Source organism: Haplochromis burtoni, unplaced genomic scaffold, assembly GCF_018398535.1.
Source record: "Haplochromis burtoni strain Fernald_Lab_line unplaced genomic scaffold, NCSU_Asbu1 Contig_680, whole genome shotgun sequence".
Classification (NCBI taxonomy): Eukaryota; Metazoa; Chordata; class Actinopteri; order Cichliformes; family Cichlidae; genus Haplochromis; species Haplochromis burtoni.
Window position 1 is genome coordinate 110678 of NW_024583041.1, and position 24740 is coordinate 135417.

General features: G+C 37.9%; 1 protein-coding gene across 4 annotated transcripts in view; it reads right to left on the bottom strand.

Annotated features, from left to right (window-relative positions):
• Positions 1–24740, bottom strand: part of LOC102288977 (leucine-rich repeat and fibronectin type-III domain-containing protein 2) — a 137955-nt gene that overhangs the window by 49119 nt on the left and 64096 nt on the right. For 3 of the 4 annotated variants that reach the window (XM_005949752.3, XM_005949750.3, XM_042215211.1), the window contains one exon: positions 11480–11598. The exons of the other annotated variant lie outside the window; for it this stretch is intronic. The gene's annotated coding sequence lies outside the window, so the exon portion shown is untranslated. The remainder of the gene's footprint in view (positions 1–11479; positions 11599–24740) is intronic. 4 annotated transcript variants of the gene reach the window in all.

Consider the following 24740-nt stretch of genomic DNA (forward strand, 5'->3'; position numbering starts at 1 on the left):
CACAGAGAGTCTGTAACAAGCAGCATGAGTGCAATCCAAGCAATTTTCCCTTCACCACCAAAATGAAGTGAGAGTAGCTGCCTTTTCCCATGTTATCTGGTCCTGCAGCTGACAGAGACATCAAAATCCTGACACACATACTATATTGCACATGGCAAATTCATGTCATCTGCACATGCTGCCAAAGATGAAAGCTAGAAGTCTGGTACAAGGCATGTGGGAATAGATGTACAGTAATGAGAGCCCAGGGGCCTGACTTAATGAGCAGGATTAGTGAATCGTGATAGCGCTCTTGTGTGCAGCTTTAAGAGGGGCGATGAGTCGGGTAGTGGTGAGAACTGGACAGCTGAAGGAGTAGCAGTTTGTCAGGTAGAGGACGGGCTCACCTCAGCTACCAGGAAACTCTGAGACCAACAGAATAGGCCAGATTGTAAAAGCTGACAAGTGCAATCAATAGATCGCAAGTTGATATTAACTTGCTATCGTCTTTTTGATTTCCTGCTGAGATGGGACAGAATAGGAAGGCCATTCCCAGGTTCAGCAAATTTGCCATTTCTTCTCCTGGCTGCAAATTTTCAAGGTTGATTTTACATAGACATTGTGACCTTAGAGCACTTTAAAGTAATTTTAAGTTAAATTCAAATTAAAAGAGGCACTTTGATACTTCACTGTTACCTGCTACAGCACACGGGTATGAATGACTGCCATTTATCGACAAAAATGTTGCGAAAAAAAGGTTTTTGCTGAAAAAGGATTAATGATTTATTTCTTTTCATGTTCTATAAAAGTTCTACATTAGCCAGATTAGAAACAAGATGTATATTAATAAAAAAGAATTTTGTTTTAGGTTATAGTTCCTGTAATATGAGGTGTCTTTTATTATAGAACTATAACTCTGAGTATTGTCAATGGGTTAAGAAATTACAAGCATGATAACTAACCATCAGTTTCTGATCTAATGTGTGATTGGTAAAAATACTGCTCTTACATGTTGAATATCTGCTTAATAATTGACCCTCAGATTAGAAAATGTCACAATGAAGGTCACATAAGCTTACATGGGATACAGGTGTTACTAGAAGCTTTGTGAGGTAGGCATAACCTACAGGGTTACTTGATGAACTATAGTAGGGTCATATGGCTCTGTTCCCATACTTAATGCAGGGTTTCTGAGAAGATTTAGTCATTCAAAGTATTCAAAGCGTCTTAAGCAGACATTATAGCCTGAGCCAACCTGAATGACCTACTAAAAGAAAACATATAGCATGGACTTTAGGTCATACAGAAATAAATATTTTGCCCTTCATTTTGGTTTAATAACTTTAGTAGTTTTAGGTAGGGGAAGTTATATTTTATCTTAAAACACCAGGTTTACTGTTTTAAAGCAAAATGTTGTGATATTATTTGATGATTATGTACAATGTAGGATCAAAGTGGGAAACAGTCTGCAACAAACCTATATAGTATTTGTGGCTCACGAGCTTCTCATTTCGTCATATTTTACTTCCAAGGAGACTTTCTTTTAATTTATTAACAGTTAGTTTCGAGCAATAGTTCTCCAGGCTTTCTGAAGGTTTTTCAAAGATTTCTTTGGACAATGGCTGCTTCCTCACTCATTTTCAATACCTTACTATTTTCCTTTTTTGCTTGTTCGTTTATTTTGTTAAGCCGCTCACCAGTGTGTCCTGTGAGCCATTCAAGCATAATACAGAAAGGGGAAATTCAAAGGATCAAACAGTCAATGTATATTTGCACATATTCAAACAAACTCTGCTCCTATTACCAATTTTCCTGAAGAAAATTATGAAGAAATGAGTGGTGACTCTGGATTTTTGCACAGTACCATATAACACCATGCCTGCAGCTTTCCCTTTGTTCCTGGCGACATCTCTAGAGTCAAAAGGGGGGCTGACACAATGAACCTAATATATGGGTCATATTATGCTCATTGTACAAGCACCTTGCACAGGTGCTGTACCAAAAATTGAAGTAAAGCCAAAGGTCAGACAAAAGGTTCACACAAACTTCATAAGTAGCTCCTTAAAATGTGAACTTAACAAAAATCATTGTCAGGAATTTTCAAATAAAATTTTAAAGGAGAGCACAAACAATAAACAGAACATCCATCACTTGGGTGGTGGTGATTTGTTTGATTGAGAGCCAGTGTATTCTCAGGCTGGGCCAAACAGACCAAAGCTGTCTAATACTGCTGTGTAGAGGACTGAAGAGGCCTCTGTGGAAATGTCAAAAGATGAAAAACACATAAAATATCAGACAAATATATATCTTTCCAAAATAATATTTGAATGCTGGACCAAATAAAGAAAATAAAGAGCAGGATACATCAAGACAAACTCCTGGGATAGACAACAAAATTCATTTTCAAAGTGAAGCTGACAAGATGACAATGCTGGACAGATATCTGTTAGATTGAAACATTGCTTTGTTAAATTAAATTTGCTGGCGTCTATGAGTGCACTGTGTGTCAAACACTATATTTAACACATAAATGCATCCACAGTCTACTGTACCACACTCGGTTGTCTGCCTAAGCTCATGTTATGATTAAAGATAATGGACCGGGGATGGTGGGGGTGGAGAGGTGTTAGCTCCCATCCGATAACACATTTGCAGACCAGCACTCAGTCTTTGAGAATCACTATTCGAAGTAACATTCTTAATAGCAATGTTGCAAACTCTGTTTCTCAGAGGAATTCAAACTATTGGCTATTAGATTTGCCAGCTTGAAATTAATTTTGCAGTACGCCTGTAATATTCTACGACAGCAATGTTTTTACTGTAAAAATTACGAAGCAGCGTGATCTATAGTGAAACATTTCAAAAACTGAAGTGTAATGGTATGTTATAGAAGTATAATTATGTTATAAAATTATTTTTAACAGGTTCAATCTGCATGTCCTCATCTACGTACCAAAGATTTAGTTCCTTTGCTTTGTTTTTTAGTTTTCTAGAATAACACAGTTCAGCTATCCTTACCAAAATGTTAACAACTACCCTGAGAATGACCACTAGCTTGACCTAACCAGTTGCTAACATTGCCCTCAGCCACATAAACACCAGAAACCACACCACACAACATATAACTATTAAACCACGTCTAAATTAATCATCTGAAGTTACTGCTCAATGATGCCACTAGTCTCTGTGCTTCTCCAGAGTCTCCAATCTCCTGGATTTTCTGCAATATCACTCTACAGTTTAAATCCTTTACATTGAATTTATGATAAATAGCGGGATGTGATGCTTGTCTTGATTTTGCTCAGATGAGTTATGGGGTAGTCTCAAGCAAGAAACTGTGACTCGGGACTAATGTACCTCAGGACAATGCTGTATTATACTATAAGAGTGTATAGAAACTTCCTGGTAATATTGATTTGCCTCAAAGGCATTTACAATATTCAGCTGGAGTCACAATAAACGGTACATTAAGCAAAATTCTTTTTTCAGGAAAATATTATAGTACAGTTTAATACTCTAAGGGTGCTAAAAATAACTTATTTTGAAACTTAAAACAAAGCACCCTTATAAACAGTTATTCTTAATAATTCTAAATTCTAGTCATAATACATGATGAAGTCTTAAAATGATGGTTTATTTTATTGTTTTAAATTTCACTTTTATATTTTGATATAGGCTATATATAGATATATAGATATTGGGAAGGGTATTTTTAGGTTTTAAATAAGGCTAGCTTACTCTGTTTCCCATTTCTCTTAAGAAATTACAGAAGGTATGTCACTGGAGGACAATATGCTGTCTTAAGTGAATGAATATTTCTCCATGTGTCTCCATATGGCTAGCTCCAGAACTAGTATCCTCAAAATACAGTGGGGCAAAAAAGTATTTAGTCAGCCACCGATTGTGCAAGTTCCCCCACTTAAAATGATGACAGAGGTCAGTAATTTGCACCAGAGGTACACTTCAACTGTGAGAGACAGAATGTGAAAAAAAAATCCATGAATCCACATGGTAGGATTTGTAAAGAATTTATTCGTAAATTAGGGTGGAAAATAAGTATTTGGTCACCTCAAACAAGGAAAATCTCTGGCTCTCACAGACCTGTAACGTCTTCTGTAAGAAGCTTTTCTGTCCCCCACTCGTTACCTGTATGAATGGCACCTGTTTGAACTCATCATCTGTATAAAAGACACCTGTCCACAGCCTCAAACAGTCAGACTCCAAACTCCGCCATGGCCAAGACCAAAGAGCTTTCGAAGGACACCAGGAAAAGTATTGTAGACCTGCACCAGACTGGGAAGAGTGAATCTACAATAGGCAAGCAGCTTGGTGTGAAAAAATCAACTGTGGGAGCAATCATCAGAAAATGGAAGACATACAAGACCACTGATAATCTCCCTCGATCTGGGGCTCCACGCAAGATCTCATCCCGTGGGGTCAAAATGATCATGAGAACGGTGAGCAAAGATCCCAGAACCACACGGGGGGACCTGGTGAATGACCTGCAGAGAGCTGGGACCAAAGTAACAAAGGTCACCATCAGTAACACACTACAACGGCAGGGAATCAAATCCCGCAGTGCCAGACGTGTTCCGCTGCTGAAGCCAGTGCATGTCCAGGCCCGTCTGAAGTTTGCCAGAGAGCACATGGATGATACAGCAGAGGATTGGGAGAATGTCATGTGGTCAGATGAAACCAAAGTAGAACTTTTTGGTATAAACTCAACTCGTCGTGTTTGGAGGAAGAAGAATACTGAGTTGCATCCCAAGAACACCATACCTACTGTGAAGCATGGGGGTGGAAACATCATGCTATGGGGCTGTTTTTCTGCCAAGGGGACAGGACGACTGATCCGTGTTAAGGACAGAATGAATGGGGCCATGTATCGTGAGATTTTGAGCCAAAACCTCCTTCCATCAGTGAGAACTTTGAAGATGAAACGAGGCTGGGTCTTCCAACATGACAATGATCCAAAACACACCGCCCGGGCAACAAAGGAGTGGCTCCGTAAGAAGCATTTGAAAGTCCTGGAGTGGCCTAGCCAGTCTCCAGACCTCAACCCCATAGAAAATCTGTGGCGGGAGTTGAAAGTCCGTGTTGCTCGGCGACAGCCCCAAAACATCACTGCTCTCGAGAAGATCTGCATGGAGGAATGGGCCAAAATACCAGCTACTGTGTGTGCAAACCTGGTAAAGACCTATAGTAAACGTTTGACCTCTGTTATTGCCAACAAAGGTTATGTTACAAAGTATTGAGTTGTATTTTTGTTATTGACCAAATACTTATTTTCCACCCTGATTTACGAATAAATTCTTTACAAATCCTACCATGTGGATTCATGGATTTTTTTTTCACATTCTGTCTCTCACAGTTGAAGTGTACCTCTGGTGCAAATTACTGACCTCTGTCATCATTTTAGGTGGGGGAATTTGCACAATCGGTGGCTGACTAAATACTTTTTTGCCCCACTGTAAACAGCTCTTCTTTTCTGTCTTTCCTGTCCATTCACTCTGGCCAGCTGCAGCAGATAGTTGCCTCCTTGAGTCTAGCTATGGGGGAGGTTTCATTCCACTAAAAGGGAGTTCTTCATCCCCACTGTTACCAAATGCTTGTTCATAGAGGATTGTTGGACTTCAATATAAAATATAAAACGTACCTTACTGATCTGACCTATATTAACTGAGCTGAACTGAAACGAAGCCCAGTCAGCAACCACAGACTGTCCAAAAGCTAAACCTAAAAATAAAACAACACATGCCACATTTTGGAATGAGAAGAGAAATATAGGTCTGCCAAGTAAAGCCATTTACTTGGCAGACCTATTTGGATCAACTTTCTGACTCTCTCAACACTAATTCTGGTCTCTTAGGTAAATACTGTGGATATAATTAGGTAAGCTTTCTCTAGGTTCACATTTCAGCTTATTGGACTTGCTATAATTAGACTCCTGGAAAGAGCTTTATCTAAGACAGTGAGCTTTACTGATGATGGTTTACATTTCAGGGGAAGAGCAGAACAGTATAAATAGGACTGCCAGTTTTTCCTAAAGCTTCTGCCCAACTTCAGTAGCACTGTTTTGTGCTTCACCTTTTGTGGTGAGGCCAACTGATGTGCCACAACACCTTTTTTCCTTTTATTGTCTAAAAGATTAGTTTTAGTTGATCTGTCTTGTTACTCTATACTGTACAGTAAGTATGAAGCAATTTGAAGTAAAAAAAACAAACAACCAAGCAAAAAAAACAACTTACAGAAACACCAAACATGTCCATGACGGTCTTATAGAAATCAGCTCAGTTCTTCTGTTATGCCTGGGGTATGGTGCCTCCTTACCTGAACTCTTTATCTGTTTTCTCCCCCCGAAAGCTAAATTGAAACAAGCACGGATTAACTCAATGTCATGGTAGCTTTGTCCCTGGGATAATGGGGGACAATGAGCTCCGCGGTGACAGCAGTAAATGATGCCAATTTTCTCCCAGAAAGAGAAAATGATAGAACAAGAATGGAGGGGAAGAGTTTGGGGAGATAGCTTAAGACTCTAATCCAACTTTGTAAATCAGAATGCTTGGGGGCTTTGCTGAGTGTTTTTCCTGTAGAAGTGATTCATATCATCACATCATTGCAATGTAAGCAGTACAAATGCTGGCTGAGGGCTTGTGACAGGATGGTTTTTAGAAGACTGGGTAAATGTCACATTTTGGAGAAAAGAAAATTTGACATTTTTCTTAAGGGAATGAAAAGGTTCAGTTTTCTCCTACTGGTAGAAGTGAACACTATGCAGTATAATTCTCTATACTGTGAACTTCTGTTCCAAAACTGTTCATATGTTTGGCTACCTTTGGCCTTTGTTACTCACTGACAGAAGACCCTTATCTGTAGCTAGCACATCAAGGCTTCAATTGACTAGATAAAGGAATCCTTTGGACTTATTTGTGCAAAGCAAGCAGTATTTGATAGAATGTCAGTATTTGAAGCCTTGGTATGGAAACGCTTTAATGTATGACAGCTAATCTGTTTAGTTCATTTAAATAGTGTATTTATGCTTGCTTTACTTTTATTACATTTCACAGAAACCAAGTCAGCTGCATGTTTGTTTATTTTTCATTCTACAAAATGGAGGATAGTTCTTATCTATTATACAGTGTGTTTTTTTTTCCTTTTCAGTTCTGGCTGCCCAGTACAACCTTTTAACATCTGAAGATATTGCATTTTTTTATATTGAAGTTACATTAAAGCTGTGTTTATTTCTGTTATTACTGCCAGTTACATTTCTGACTCGTGAAGCTCCTGTATAGTCTCATACCTTTTGACATATTGCTCAGCCTTTTCAACATCATAGGAAATAATCTCTAAGAAAGATATTGGGTGACTGACTTATCAGGAAAATAGAGCTGCACACATATGCTCTGTGTTTTTAAGTTAGCAACCACAATCTGCACACGGTCAATCCCTGACAGATGCCTGATAGCAGTTCAACATCCACACAGGGCTGACCCGGGAAGAGCTCCGCATGGACTCAGCAGGGGGATTTATATGATTTCTATCTCTGAGGTCTAAAAAGACATGATAACCTATTGATCTTAAACATCATGAGAAATGAAAAGAAGATTAACTGAAATGCTATGGATTATAAAAAAAAAACCCTCACAAAATATACACTGAGCACCAGAGAGAGAGAATTATACCAACAATCGCTTCAATATAAGCAGTCATCCCATACTAGGTCAGGCCTGCCTTTGCTCTGAAAATAGCTTTCATTCCTTGGAGTCGTGGAGTCTGATGTTTTGGAAACCTCCCTTTAAGATTATGTGATGCTAACTATTCATGCTTATTTAAAAAGGGAGAGTGCTTCACATTCATGCTGCCAAGCTAACATTTTACCACATTCAAATTCAGACCTGCCAACTGGTGAGGTCCCTGACATCCACTGAACTGAAACCTGTCTAAAATTACTTTTGATTTATGATATGTTTGATTATCATGGTGGATGTTGTGAATGAAAGAAGGGTCCGGCAAAGGCTAAGGTGTGTTGTGCTTTCTGTGCACTCGTCACAATTGTGGTTATTTGGGTCATGGTATCCTTTCTACCCCACTTAATCTGGCCACTCTCCTCTGAACTTATTCATCAACAAGGAGCTGCAATCTGCAGACCAGCTGTTTGCTATGGGATCCCCACCATTCTGATAAAACTGAAAAAGCCCCCAAAAACCATTTCATACCCACACACACACACACAACATTCCCCCTCCATCACATCATATATTGGTGATTGGATTAATACCTGAATATTCAGGCAAAAAGGTATTACTTTTTAAAGTGTTCAGTAAGCACACTTTAGCTGCATTAAACAAAACAGCAACAAAAGCATATCCCCATCCATTAGTCTATTTCTTGTCTTTCTTTTTGTCTCAGTAATATTTCTTTTTTCACCATCATAACCTTCCTAATGGTTCTGCCTTCAAGAGTTGGCAAATTCTTCCCGCAAAACCGAATGGGGCAGCAGATTAAATATCTAGCCTGTGTCCTCCTGTCATTTTCAGTTATGATAAGAGAAATGGAACCCGGGACCTCGTTCATCTATCTGAAAAATACATCGCACACATTTGAGACACAATGTGTTACAGCTACACCAGAAACAAAAGCACAAAAGCCACCTAGCAAATCTACCCTTTACATATGCAGAAGTAACCAGGTTACTCTGACAAATCAGGAGAAATTGAACAAACACTATATGTTACTGCAATATGTTAGTGTTTACTGCCTCTCCCTCGTCAAGCTTGTTTTGAAACTGTGGCTTTCTTACTTTAAGCAGGATATGTGCTGCTTCCTGATTCATTGAGCATGTGGTGGAGTGTCCTGTACTGCGAATACACTGTTTTCCTTTACAAACGTCTAAATATTGGAGTAAGAGATTTAGCACTACATGACCCCTGCACCCTAGCAGTGCAGCGTGGGGAAGCAAGTCACCTGATAATTTGTTTTGTGAGCTCCAGCTACTACAATATTCACTGCTCTTTGTGGATTTAGCCAACTGAGATCAACAAGATATAAGCAGATGGTACGTGAGCTATATGGCTGATTTCCAACCTGTAGCCACTAAAGCTAGTATAAAGGTACAAATTCAGTCAGTAAATCTAATCAACACCACAAACCTTAAAAATAAATCAGTGCAACCAGTCCAAGACCTACTATGGATGTGAATTGGTCAACACTTACTGCCCTGAAAACCAACCCCCCAGCACCAACGGTTTCTTGTCACCTACAGTATAGTGTAAAGGTCTAGCAAATAGAATGCTTTTGTAGTGAAAAAAGGGGTAAATACCTTATTTGGAAAATTTGTTATTATTGTTATTTGTCCCCTTAATTCTCCAAATTATAAGACGCTATAGATTATTTTATGACAAACAGACAGCTAGTGTACAACCGTGCTGCCATGGTGGAAATACATCCATCCATAATGAGTGAGAAGAAATTCAAAGAGTCTCCAGACATCTTTAGCAATGAAAAAAATAAAAATAAACTAGGAGACATCATGTCAAACAGCCAAGAATTACAGCTGTCATTGACGAGCTAGCTGATGAGCTAAAAAAAAAAAAAAAAGTGAATGTTTACTTTCAAAGAAAATTATTCAAATTGCTTCAACAGCCAGAAAGAAGAATGTGTGAATCTGTGATTGACAGAAAAGATGAACAAATATGGATTTCAGCAGATATGATTTTACTTTTATGAGTTCAGTTAAATTCACTTTAATGATATAGGTCAAATTGACAACAACAATTCCCTCAAGGCACTTTATATTGTAAGCTAAAGACCTTACAATATTAGAAAGAAACCCAGACAATCACGCAATTCCCTTTTAACAAGAAGAAAACCATCGGTGAAAGCAGGCAAAGAGAGGGGCAGCAAGCTGCCTTAATTGGTTGAGTGAGGGAAAAGAGAAGAGAACAGAGAGACGGGGCAAAATACAGACCGTGGCATAGACAGACAGAGTTTAATAATTACTAATGATTAAATACAGTAGTGCTTAAACACACGAGGAGTGAAACTGGGAGCTGGTTCCATAGTAGAGGGGCTCTATCTCCCATTCTATGTTTAGATACCTTATTGATTGATTGATTGAATCTTTATTTTGAACATGTTGAAAAAGTACAACAAAATAGAATTAAAAGAGACAAATGAACAAAGCAAAATAAAAGGAAAACGAGCAACCACAACTCCAAATAACGTTCATGTCCAAAAAGGAGCAGGAAGAAGCATACCTTAGCAACCATAAGTAAGACTGCAGTCTAAGAGCAAAATGGTCTGTTAAGATACTGTGAGGATAAGATGTTTTAAGATAAGATGTGGGGCCTGATTCTTTAGGACCTTGTACGTGAGGAAAGATTTAAATTGTAATCTCAATTAAACATGGAGACAATGAAGTGAAGCTAATATGGGAGAAATATACTTGCTCTTTCTAGTCCCTGCAGCGTTCTGGATCAACTGAAGGCTTTTCGAGGAGCTTATAGCACAGCTTAATAATAATGAATTACAATAGTCCAACCTAGAATTAATAAATACATGAACTAGTTTGCAATGGAAGCTTTGCATGTAATAATTAGCTAATATTCATGTCTGGCTCTCTTCCACAGTATGCCTTTTGTCCTGGGATCGTGTGATTGTTGGCATTTTCTCTGTATTATTCTAGGGTCTTTACCTTACAATATAAAGCAGCTTGAGGTGGTTGTTATTATGACTTGGTGTGATATAAATACAATTGAATTGACAGGTCATTGAAGGTCATCATGTGGTATTTAGTGCCAATTTAGCCTCTACATAAATTCCATCATTAGAGAACCACAAGCAAGTCTGGTGTTTTAAGCCTGCATTTGTGCATGGACACATACACAATGTAACTGTGAAACTGTTAGGAGTTGCTCACATAGTCATTTCTGTAACATGAGCTAAAGGGGTCTTGATATTATTATTGCTTTGGCACATTGGAGTGTCAAAGTGTTTAACATGACAAAATGATGCACAAAATGAAAGGGTTTTTTTTTTTTCTTTCTTTTCCAGTTGAACTTTTACAACTCCATTTTTTGTTGAAATTAAAACACTGAAGCACCCCAGAAACTCTATCATCAATTTGCACCTCCTGGGAAAATCAAAGCTCAGTTAACATTCTGTTTTTAAGTATTTTCAAAGAAATGGTGGAAAATATGAATAACTGAAGAAATTCTGCCTATACAAAAAAATAAAAAAATAAAAATGTTGGAAGAGGCTACGAGGGAGATTAATAGAAACTGAATGCAAAGCAAAAGTGAACCTCAAAGAAGGATTAATTTGATGCAGAGCTCTGAGAGTTGGCAGGGTTCACAACTAAGTTTTTGTTGGCAACGTGTGGTTGTGGTGGGGAAATATTCTCTTCCTACTTTAAGTACAGAACTTAAGTAAACTAACAAGTTAGACTCTACCACTATAGCTTGAATGACTATACTTTCTTGTGCATTATATTTGTACTCACAGTAAAAGCATCTGTTGTGTGGTCAGGTCAGGTATCCAAACTCATATTGATTCATCTTTATTCATACAACCACTCTTCTATGTGGTTCTCAATCACATCTGTTGAGTCTGTTAGGTGACCTAAAACAGAAGGTGCACAACAAAAAACCCCACTGTTAGAAAAAGGCAGTTATGTTCATCTGGTCATACTAAAAACAACAACAGTAAAATAATAAAAATGCTGAATTAAGCAACAGTTTTGGTATCTGGTTCCAAAAGCACACGGTTATATTCAAAGTGCACTTTAGAGTGTAGGAGGGGCAGAAAAAAAGAAAAAAAAAAAACACCTTTTGCTTTCCGATTTGATGATTACATCACTCAAAGTAGATTTTTTTTCAGTCTTTACAGTTAAGGGGAAACATATAAAGATGTATCTAAAAAGGTCAAACAGAATCTGACTCAGGTCCAAGATGTTTCGGAAGAGTCCTCCCTGACCAAATCTCTTAGCTTCATAAAGGGAGGAAATGTGAATGGTGGAATAATACACCTCTTAATAAATCTCCTCATTAAAATTCTGTGACCATGTCATAGCACATGTCCTCCCAGAGCCCACTGCAGCTTCTCATCTTAATGAGAGCAGATAAAAGCACCGAAAGTGAGGGAGAGAAAGGTAGACACAAGCCGGTTTCAGAGTGTTTATTTAGGCAAAAACTGTGTGTTCTGGCTTCAGGCTGCATCAGGTGAGGTGCACGAACAAAAAGCAATTTTGAAGTCCCATTACAATTTCTACTGTTCTTGTAGAATAATGTGTCTCTGCAAAAACAAGGCTCCTCTAAAGATGTGCATCTGTCAAGCACCCGTCTTTGCCAAATCTCACTGGATGAACCAGAAGGAGCCGCAGTCTTATGGCAGCGGACAAGACACACCAAATTAAATAGTGTCACTTCGATACTGGATAATAAGCACTGTGTCGCAGTAGTCGAGCATAACAAAAAAGCAGATGGCTTGATCTCTGAAAATAGCCATTCTTTGCAGTATCTCCATTAAAAGCTGCCAGTAGCTCCAGAGATGTGAAGCTTCTTTAAATGGTTTGCTCACATAAAATTCTGGAAAACAAATATATTCTCAACTCAGTGTAGCCATGTTGATACTTTTTAGTCTGTTCACATTTTTTTATGTTTCTCCAAATGAACAGAAGTGAAAGTATTTTTATTAGAAACCAGAAATAGATACCCTAGACAATCTGCAGAGTACACAGTCTGCAGTTTTCTGATCATTCTTAGCAGGAGAAAGTACTTCTAATGACTTTGTCAGTGTCACTCAAGCTAATGGCTCATTGTGCTGCAATGTAAAACTATTACACATGTACAAATAGCAAATTAATCGTTTTGGCTTAATTCAAATGAATAAAGATACTTTAATATATCTACAAACACTGTCAATATGGGAAAAGATGAAATAAAGTTGGATTTCAAGATCTAAGACGTCACCCGCTGCTCAGAATGGGGACACTGAAGTGGGGTCCTCATCCTTGGCACAGATAAACAGAGCGCAACTGATTAAATTTCTTCACCTCTATGTCATGGTCCATCTAGACTGTGGACACTGTTTCTGACACATTTTCGCATCAAGTTTTTCAAATGATCACTTTTTCAGTGCTGTAGGGATGATACATGTCCCCACTCACTCTAACGGTGAGCCAATTTCTGCCTCCATCCCAAATAATCTGGGTCTCTATAAATTCAGATCATCTGTGTTCCATTCAGTCATAAACTATGATCTATTTAATGATAACTCATGTTAAGCCAATATGCTTTTTAAGAAAACTCATTGATAGGCATTGCAATTTTGGAATCTTTCTCCATGCACAGTGTCTGAATGTTGACTTAAGAATACTGAAACTCTTTCAGAAGAGTTTTCCAGATTGTAGACACAGACTGAGAGTAATCAGGTGAGATTTGTATTTCCAAACATCACCAAACCTGTACACAAACCCATCAATATGTTCTCCATAATGTTTGGTGCATAGCTGCATGGATTTTCTCAGCACATCTGTCATTGTAGATTTGACACCACTGTTATGAGTGAGTGGTGCAAAAACTCATTTTAAATGCGATTTGTGCATCTCAAGTGTCCACAGTGAGACACATCTGAACAAATCCAATTGTAATCACATTTCAAACCACCTAACCACCAAACGTGGTTTGGATCAAATGTGCAAAATGTGATTTCATGTTGCTTTTTAGTGTATAGGCCTTTCTAAAATCAATCTGGATACAATCTTGATTTGTCCAAAGTAAGAAAGGCCTAAGTAATCATTTCCACCTTTATGCAATCATTGTTTATTCCAGTGACTGGAATCTGCCTCACAGTGGAAATGTTTGCTGAATTCAATACAACTAAGAACACAAGAACACACACGACAATAATTGCTGTAATGTGTATCTTGTAGCAATTAAGAAGTTTATACACTTAAGCACAGGTAAAAGTCAATTTCTCACTTTTTTCCTACTAGCTGGAAATTAATGTTTGAGACAAATTAACCTTTCAAGCTAACTAATCAACGACCACAAACGCATTGTTCATTAGGAAACAACAAATTCATGGGAATGTTAAGCTGCAATTCCTAATAAAAACTACAATCAGTGAAAAAAAGAGAAAACAAACTTTTCCTTTAGAGGCAAAGTGTTATGTTGTTGTGTCAAGTGAGTTCTGCCTCTGTCACAGTGACAGGCAGCAGCATATCCTCCCAAAATCCCATTGACAAGCTCTTTCTGCAATGAGAGATGTTACTAAGCCACAGAGATTTCCTGACTCCCTTGGTTGAAGCGGTTAGGTGTTGCCAAGTACACCTCTGCTTTCATTCTGGCAAAACAATATACTTAATGAGATTCCAGAGCCTGCAAGCAGTGTTCTCCGTCTCTGCGTAAACCCACCTACGGCAGCCCAAGTGCCCACACTGGCTCGTGGTGGGCTTAACATTGTTCAAGTGCAAACAGGCATGGAGTTGTAAAAGTTCAACTGGAATTCAGACAGTTACAATTTCATGCTGTATAATTGAGGCGCTGCTGTTGGCATACATGTGGCGTAGGTCATCAACAGCTGTCACTCTGGATTATGGTTGATGTAAGAGAGTGAAACATGGCACACTGAAAAAATAATATTCTTTTCCTTACTTTTCCTTTTTATTTCTCAGCACCTAAAAATTGCTAGAGTGGTACAATACCTCTGCTGTGGTGGTCCCTTCCTTCATATAAAACAAGCTGCATGCAAGCAAATAAATATCAGATGCATTAGGAAAGGCAAGAGCTCATCCTGAGAACATCTGATTCAAAATTACTTTCATCAGTCATTATGCATGGTCATTTATGCCAAATGATCAAAATGGATGGATAATACTATAATAAGAAATAAGAAATACTAAATAATATTCAAGAAATTACTTGAATAAAGAGTTTTCACTGTCAACCACAGATGTGCATCCACATCACAAATCTGTTGTACAAGCCAACATTTGAGGAGAGAGGAAGTCCTGGAAGTTTCTATTGACCTTGTTTTGTCTTTTACAAAACAAGGTCAAGCATATGCACATCTACGTGCATTCTCCTTATTCCTGATGTATTGATCTTTCAAATCACACCCAATCTCTTGCAAAGAGGCTTGTCATCAAAGCGTTGCAGATAAGCTGAGTATTCCATGACTTTACCTCTTTGAAAGAATTTGCACATGACACCTGAGCTGCAAATGAGGTCTCTCATAGATGTGAAGTCAAAAAGAATGCCACACACGTCCCTCTGCCCTGCTGTTGGCATCGTTTTGATCCAAGAGCTGGGAGAAGGCGGGGTTGTACCTATGAATGCTAATAAATTGTGTCTTCAAAGACGTAACACTCCTCTAAAGTCACCTTAAACTCCTATACGAACAATATGTCTAGACTCAAAAGTAGGCCTGAAGATTATTTTCCATAACAGAAAGTCATTTTTACTTTACGGCACACAGTCCTGAAAAAAAAACAACAACAAACAAATCCTTCCATTCAACTAAATCATGAAAACATGAGAGATGTATGGTAGAGTTGAGAATGAGTGAACCTTTAGAAAAAGTTACCAAACAAACATTTTGCAATGCTTTGCTACCTCTCAACTTCATACATTCATATCCCAGCATGCAAGCTAGCACATTGTCTCACCCATTTAAATAGCTATTTTGTCATTGCCAGCACCCCAACTGTGCCATACATTATTAATATATGCATCACTTGCCTCACTTCTTTCATACTGTATGGGCATGCGTTCAGTCTTACATTACATTAAATAAGCTCTCTGAACCACCTCTTCATTGAACCTACTGTGGTTTTACAACACTGTAGGCTCAGTGCAGGGGAGGTTAGCTTGACCTGCTGTTGGTGCTATCTTTAGCTTTGCAGCACACAACTTGTGGTTTGCCACAGAGGGCCTTTTGGTTCATAATTCATGTATTTGAGCAAAATCAGCTTGAAAGGAATTAATGCTACCTTGGCTCCAACCAGCAACCATTTATTCATTATATACATGCTTAACTGTTGAAACCAGTCTTGCTGCTTGACCTCTCGGGAGAATACCGAGTGAGGATATGTGGAGAGTTGTGTTGTGAAGCAGCTTGTGTGGGGGATGGAGAGTGGTCACAACAAATTAGTGAAGAAAATGTATAAAATTAACTAGAAGCCTATGTGGAGAGCACATCTTCTGCAAAGGCCAATAGCCTATTTTGGAATTTTTGAAGACAGTGATCCAAAGCTGCACCCGATTTTATAGAGGCTCATTTTTGCCCATAACCCACCACGCTAGCAGATCTCAGGGAATGCAGCTTTGTAGTTTTTTGTTTTTTTTTTCCTCTCAATTCCTCCCCCTTGGCAGAGGAATAATCAAACATGGATTTTCAAATAACAGCAGGATGGAGTAGCTTTAATGTAAAGTAGGCCTGTCTGCTCTGATCTCATAATACCAATATTTTTACCCAAGCTTTACAAATGTAACTACTATATCCTATCCTTTTATGTTTATTATATGTTAATACCATATACTGCACATAATATGTGCAGCAAATACATTAAGCCTGTTGAACAGAACTCTATGACAGTGATGGTGATCTTGCAGCTCACTTGGTTTGTTGCATAGTAATCATATTCCTCATTTATGGTCTCAGTTACAAGCTTAATGTTCAATGCAACATTAAAAAGCATATGGTTCAATTAGAATCCAACACATGAAAGCTAATTCAGAGCATTAGGTGCATTCAGTTTTTAACTTGTGATATCTTGTTTTGTTTTTTTAAGAAAGACTCAAACACAAAAGGCTTTAAATTCCATTTCTTTTACACAGTCTGTGTAAATGGTGTGAAATGGTGGGAAGGAAAGTGTAATACAGTGCATTGCACACTGTTTAACATCCCAACAGGCTGATGCAGAAATGAGATTGTGGTCTCATTTGCATGGAAGAGCTATGATAAAGCTGCATATAGTAATCGCCTGTGTAAACTGGCCCTCCAGTGCTGTACACAAGATGTATGCAAAAAGCAATGACATGTTTTAAAATCCAAAATTCTTTCTTGTTGTAAAATGTGCTTAGGAAGAGTATTGAGAGGAGGCTTTTATAAAGACGCTGCACCTCCAGCTCCTGTTTTCATTTTTGCTGTCAGGTTAAAATGCACTTGCGTCTATTAAACTCGGTGTACTGTAAATGTTAAAATGTATTAGACCCAAAATGAACTCCCAAAACAAGCTCATTTCATCTCCTGTCCTGTGCATTATCTACCCTGTTTACACTAACTGCTATTCATTTGCATACAAAAACACCAACTGACTCATTCATTTTAAACAGCTCCTTCACACCAAGTTCTCAGTAAAAGAACACGGGTCCGAGCTGATGGACACATTATGCATGTAGGCACTGCAGCAGTGAAACTGCTCTCCTTTGCCAGAGGGTCATTCCTTGACGACAAAGGCTGGCATTTTCAAAGGTCAGCCCATACAGTATGAATACATGGGATCTCTCTTTCTAACCTCTGCTCGTGGCATGCAGTCTCTTTTGTTTCTTTTTGGCAAACAACCACTCGGTGAAAACGGCACTATGGTGTTGTTTTGACTCTTGCATTTTACGGTTTACAGAACATGCCTGAGGTATTGAAATGTACTCAGTGAATTATATGTCTGATAGCTTGTACCCTAAAAGCATCACTTGACAACCGCTTTTAAAACAGAGCTTGTTTAAAATAAACTAGGCTGTTTGAATGCCTTTCACACAGATGACGAATGCATACATTTGTCATCGAGACAGATTTTTAATTAACGTCAAGGCATTTTTATTAACAGCAAAAGCTTATTAACTGAAAGGCCATTTGTTGTCCATTAATAAAAACAGGGAATAATTAAGGTTAAGTCCTGTCAAATTTATGGATTAAATTTGAGTTGAGTAATGGGTTAGTTAAGTGCAAGTAGTTTTGTAGTCACGGCACTAACTTGTAGTTTCCAAAGCCCCAGGGTACTTTCATTGTGACGGCCATACACTACATTTATCTTCTTATCAGAGTTAATCACAGACAGTCAAGTGAAAAAACCAAAAATGTCTCATTTAACACTTCATCGGCAGAAAACACTTTCCCTATTCGGATATCTTTTGTATTTGAGTGCCATTTCTGGTTTTGTGCTTATCAGTGTGTGTGTTTGTTAATCATGACTGAAAATATAGTCAGCATAATTTCAATCTTACTTTTGATTACCTTCAAGGCATAAGGTTTAATGCTTTAAAGTAGATGTATGACAGTTGCTTCACAACTACAAGGTTTGGAGGTGTGGATGTTATAGAACGTTATGCCCTCTGACCTGGGTGGGTTTTCTCTGGGAGCTCTAATTTCCTCCCATATTAGGTTAAATGTTGGCTAGAAGAGTGAGGTGGTGAGTCATGGAAAGCATCAGACATGCAAACACATACAAGGTAGTACTTATAACCTTTCTAACATGTTTTTTTTTTTTTTTAACATAAACAGCTTAGGTAAGTAAGTACGATGCTTGTCTCCCAATTTAACTTTTTTCAGTATTCTGTTCGGGACCATTCTCTAAAGAACCCAGCAAAAACCATATTTGAACTGTATAAGCTTGTGTTTTGCTTACACTGTACAGAATGATGTGCATTAAAGAAAAGTTTCTCCATATGAATCAAGTGACAGTAACTGAAATGAAGATTTGGAAGCCTCCTCTCTAGGATGCCTTTTACAATTGTGACTTAGACACAAACAGTTACAAAAATTGATATATGAAATATCTTTAAACAAGTTTTTAAAAGGAAAATCATCCATTCATTATGCATCATTTCAGCGAGGATCAATACTTTTACAAAAAAATTTATCCATTACCTGATTAGAAATGCTTCACATGTATCAAATACAAATTAATATTCAAAGCAGAATATTTTTTAAGCATTTGCAAATATGCTTGGTTGAGGATCTTTAAGTACAATAATTCTGAAACTGCTTTATAATTTCAAACACATTTGAAATGCGGTGTGTAAAGTCAAATTTTCCAGTGCTATTAATTCTGATAGTTATATTATGATTAAATGTAATAAATGGTTGCTTGAATCAAATCATCAAGTCATTAGGCCATTTCTTTGCTTTCACAATTCCCTCAGCTGTTGTAGCTTCACCTACATTTGTATCATAAAGGTTTGTAGCCACACTGGAGCTGGTCAGTGTGCCTGCATTATGCTAATAAGCAACCTCTGTATGTCACATTCTTGCACTATTGTAGGCGTTAAATGTGTGTCAAACACTCAAGCGCTAAATCCTTTATGACTTAGGAATGTCTAACAGCTATTTACAGATACATAGGTGTGTGTGTGTGTGTGTGTGTGTGTGTGTGTGTGTGTGTGTGTGTGTGTGTGTGTGTGTGTGTGTGTGTGTGTTAAAACAGATAATGGAGACCAGACTGATGGTTCATTTGTCTTTGCTGCTCTATCACTGAAACACATTCAGAGACTTTTGATTTGAGAAGTTGTGTATAGAAAAGCAGTCCAGGTACATAAGGCTTTTGGTTATGATGGCTGCACCTTTGATTGCTGTACATACTAATTAGCCTACCAGCATCGGGGTGGATGATGCCAACATCTACCTCCTGCACTGAGCTCTGACTCACCTGGAGAAGTCTGGAAGCACTGTGAAGATCATGCTCCCTGATTTCTCCAGTGCTTATAACACCATCCCGAATAGTCTGGAGCTGTCAGGAGAGGACCATCACCTGTCACAGTGGATACTGGACTACCTCACTGGCCACCCACAGTATGTGAGAACACAGGGCTACATCTCTGACAGGCTGGTCTGCGGTACCAGGGCCCCGCAGAGAACTGTGCTGGCACCATTCCTGTTCATCCTGTACACTGCAGACTTTTCTATCAACTCCCCAGGCTGCCATCTACAAAAGTTCTCTGATGACTCTGCCATAGTTGGCCTTATTACAGGTGAGAATGACTCAGAGTACACACAGTGGATTCGGGACTTTATGGACTGGTGTCAGTGGAACCATCTCCTGATCAACGCAGAGAAAACCAAGGATCCGGTGATGGATTTCCACAGGCGTAGATCCACCACACCGACACCAGTGGAAATCCAGAGAACTGGCATTGAGATATTGGACTCTTATAAGTACCTGGGTGTTCACCTGAACAAAAAACTGGACTGGAGTCACAACACTGATGCTCTTTACAGGAAGGGTCAAAGCAGACTCTACCTGCTGAGGAAACTGAGATGTTTTCTGACTCTGTGGCGGATTCAGGCATCTTCTATAGCGTTGTCTATTTGAACAGCAGCTTATCTAAAGCTAAGAGGAAGCAGTTGGATAAGCTCATCAGGCCAGCTCTGTCCTAGGATGGCCCCTCGACCCAGTGCAGTGCAGGTGGTAGGAGACAGAAGAACTCTGGCAAAAACAACATCACTCTTGGACAATGTCTCCCACCCCATGCATGAAGCTGTTGCAGAACTGGAGAGCTCCTTCAGTGACAGACTGCTGCATCGTGCACAAATGAGCGTTATTCCAGGTCCTTCCTCCCATCAGCTGTTAGACTTTATAACCATCAGTGCTCCCAACAAACAGAAATAGTTGTTTACATCCCTGCTGTCATTGGCACAGTTTTTCCATTTTCTGTAAAAAGCCTGTTGTTTTGTTTAAGTACAAATATACAGCACATTGTGTACATTTAAAAAAAATTCTTATGTTGAAAATTGTCCTCACTTACTGTACAGTCACTATTTTATTTTTCTGTTCTTTACTTTTGTCTGAATCTGCACATCTACCTTTGACTTTGCTGCTGGAACACTTGAATTTCCCCGATAAGGGAGCATAAAGGATATTTCTATAAAGAATATTTGTGCAACACAAACATTTTTATTTTTTTCTCCTCATTTTTGCCCACCAGACAATATGTTTTGTGTTTTCAAGTTGTCTTATCAACATTTTTCATTGCATCCTTACAGGCTCAGGAGATTAAAGGAGGAAACGACAAATTTGTTTTATCTGTCAAAGTTTCTGGGGTATACAGCAGTGAAACTTGTACTAAACTCAGGAATTGACATTGCTGATGTTGATATGACATCAACATTACTTAACGATTTCACTTTTACCAATAATTACAATTTCTTTAAGCATTTCCGCAGTCTAGAGAAAATACGGAGGCCAGACTTTTCTGTTTGCTTGTTTATATTATGTGACAGTAAATTGTTTTTGTCACCAAAGCCATTAGACTAGAGTATTATGAACTTTTCAATTCCCAATACAATTTCATAAGACCACATATAGGACCGGGAATGTAACTGAGCACATTTACTCAGGAACTCAGATTTAATGTACTTGTACTTTAGGTGTTTCCAAATATTTTGAATTCGGTTATTGTACTTTGTCCTACATGTTATTTCTGTTAAAGTCTGAGTTATTTATTTTGCAGATTACTTGCAATATTATAGATCATGCTATTGAACAATGTATACATAGTTAAAATCAATAGCATCTACAACATTAAAGAGATATCTACATCAAAAAAATAATTATGATCCAATAATGCCATGTATGTAATTCTGAAAATTCCACATAGTAAGTAAATTAAATGTAAGTACCATGAATATATTTTGATGAAACAGCCTGTGCAGTGATTGGGTTATTCAGTAGTTTAAAAGTTCAGCAGAACTTTTAAAGTTGTTTTTTTTCCAATTTGCAACGGAAGAGAGAAAAATTTTAATTAAAATTTTTAACTTTTAATTAATTAATTAATTAATTAATTTTTTGGGGGGGGTGATCTCCTTATTTCTTTGCAATGTCTCTTGGTGACATTTCATTAATGGAAGTTTCGAGCAGTTTAATCAAGGAGTCACTTCTTTAATACCTTCTTAAGCCCCATTTGGACAGGATTTGCAATGCAGCAAGCGATGGGGAAGAACATACTCGGCTCTTCTTTTATATATTGCTTTGTCCTAGATGGAATCTTGCAGGAATCAAGGTCAGATGCTTCTATAAATGTACTTAATGAAATCGAGTAAAATAAATAAATAAATAAATACTTCCTAGGGTCTTAGAATACTCAAGTCTAAACCTGAAATGCATATTAAAATGCTGTGTGATTGATACAGTATTCTAGTTTATTTCAAATAAATCTTAGAAGAAAGCTGCTGGAGAATCATCCTATTATCCTAGTGCTATCTGTACATAAAAAAATTACATCACAAAGAGAAACTCTACATTGTCTACATTGCTGTTTGTATAGTATGGTCAAAGAAATTACCAGTACCTATGTGTAGAAAACTCATTTGATGAGCTTCTGCAGAGTTTTCTCCTGATGGCTTTCTATTTTTTTTCCAATGGTCATTTTATATATGCTCTTTATGCTGGTGTTGCCAACCTTCAGGCATTTTTTTAAGTTTAGCAAAATCATTCCACCTTATTCAGAAAAGTTACACTTCACACAGAGAAAAAAGAGGAGAAAGAATATGACTACTAAATGAGATCTAAATTAGTCTAGCAATTTGGGAATATTAAAATAATCCACCCTCTGCTAGAGGGATAAATCCACTCTGACTAAGCATTTGACATGCAGTATTTAAAGCCCTAATGATTAAATCAATCACAAAAAGATGGACATGGAGCCATATAAATAAACACATCTTTCTGTACCATAAAATCCTTTTAATACTCTTGGATTTACCCAGTGACCCCGTGGAAAACAGTCTTCTATACGTTGTTTAATCCTATTTATATTATAAAACTGCTAAATTAATAATAAATAATTGAGAACGCTGAGAGGCGATAAAAAATAAAAATGAATTGCATATGGGTTGGTTCCAAACTGTCCACCCCTTTCGTGTTTGGTCAAGCCTTCAGTGAGCTGATTTACAGGCAGAACTGAAAATTTCATTACATTAAACAAAGTTCACTGACATAAGAAGAGGTGTTAATAGTAAAGTAGCCTGTAAATGACTGTACATACAAAGGTTGGGCTGTGTCGCATGTGATTAACTTATTGAAAACACCCATAAAGTATTCCATTAAAAATTCAGAATGCTGTCAGTCAGTGAAATATGACTGCATTGCCTTGCCTCCCTTTGATCAAACAGTGATGTTTGTTGATAACAAGCTGCCTTCTGTTTGCCGAGCGCTGTAAATCCAGCTGCTGATGGCAAAAAACAAGATGCTGAAGCACAAAAATACCAGAAAACACCCCAGAGAGACATGAATGAATAAATAGGGCTGGCTCTATATTTAGCTTCAGCATCAGCATGGAGTCAGCTCTTCTGATGAGGCAAATGAAAAGTTGCTCCACATTTGCATGAAGTGGGGCTTTTGTTGTCTGGCAGTACAATATATGTGTCACCAGCTAATTAGAGGAAGAAAAACACATCCCTCTATCAATAGTTCCTTTGATCAGGAAAACATTAGAGGTTTTGTCAGTAGTCAGTCACACTAAAATAAAAAGATGTCTTTTTCTCCTTTTTTTCTATTAACTGAAACTAGAAATGAAATAGATTTGCACATTTTATGTGCAGATCTGTTCTGATTCTCTAAGTTTTAATAGACTTTAAAGAAGAAATGTCTTGCTTTGCATTAATTGGAAGCATTCATTGGATATCTTAATGACCCAGTGGCCCCTGAATGATGGTTTAACCTATGGTTGTTCCCTTTGTTCACTTCAAATGATACAATATGATAAGTTTGCCAGTATTACACCCACACTTGCCTTATACATGCTGAAGCTTCATGAAAACGCACTCATGTAGCACAAAAAGATCTAGTTGATATAAATAGAACACATGTTTTGGGTACTAAAAATCATTCCCTTCCCTACAGACTCATGCACCTGCTCTGAACTATGTCATTGCTGTGAAGGATGGGGTTAAATATTTTGCTAAAAGGTGAATAACCCCTCTTGTCAGATATTCCCCATCATATTTCCAGCAGGGATAGACCTAATGACATGATGATCAGTATGTGTAATGTTTGCCTGTTACCCTTGTAGCTTTAGCCTAAAGAATTCATGCTTCCTCCTCAGCCCGTATAATGTTTTTCTTTGTACCCTTAAAAGCTCTTTAAATGCCACTCATCAAACTCCAGACAGGCTGTCATATGCCCTGCTCTAGTGCTATCTTTAAAGCCACTCCACTAAAGGCCAGATTAATAGAACACTGATGACAAGGCCATGCTTCAAGGAGGTTCTCTTATTTCTGCAATTGAGTTCTGAGGTTTTTTTCAAGAGTCTTCAGGCTTCTTAGTCAGTTTGCTCACCTTCTTATTTAGCTTTCAAACTTGAATTATTAAGGTTTCTGTCTTCACAAAATGAGGAAAACTTTAAAAATGTTTTATTCTCTTGCTCTAACACTGGAACAATTACAACTTCATCATGACTTGGACATAATGTGGGTGTGTGCCATTCTAAACTAAGTCATGTGGAAGCTTAAGCCAATCACAGACGTCCTAATTGAAGTTCCAAACTGAAGGTAATTGAAACAAACACTACAAAGCTGAAGTGCCAGAGCAAAAATGTCAGTGTTTTTTGCGAAGGAAAAACTTTGGGTTTGCTTTATGTATAACACTGAAAAATAAAATGTGTCACTTATTTATGATATATGAATATCAGGTTTATATTAATAGGAAATACCGGTGTAAATCGAAATGTACAATAAAGTATGCAATAAGTAAGTCTGATGTTTTCTGAGTTTTGTTTGAATCCTTGCATCACATAGTGACTCAAATTTCACTAACTCAAATTTCCAGC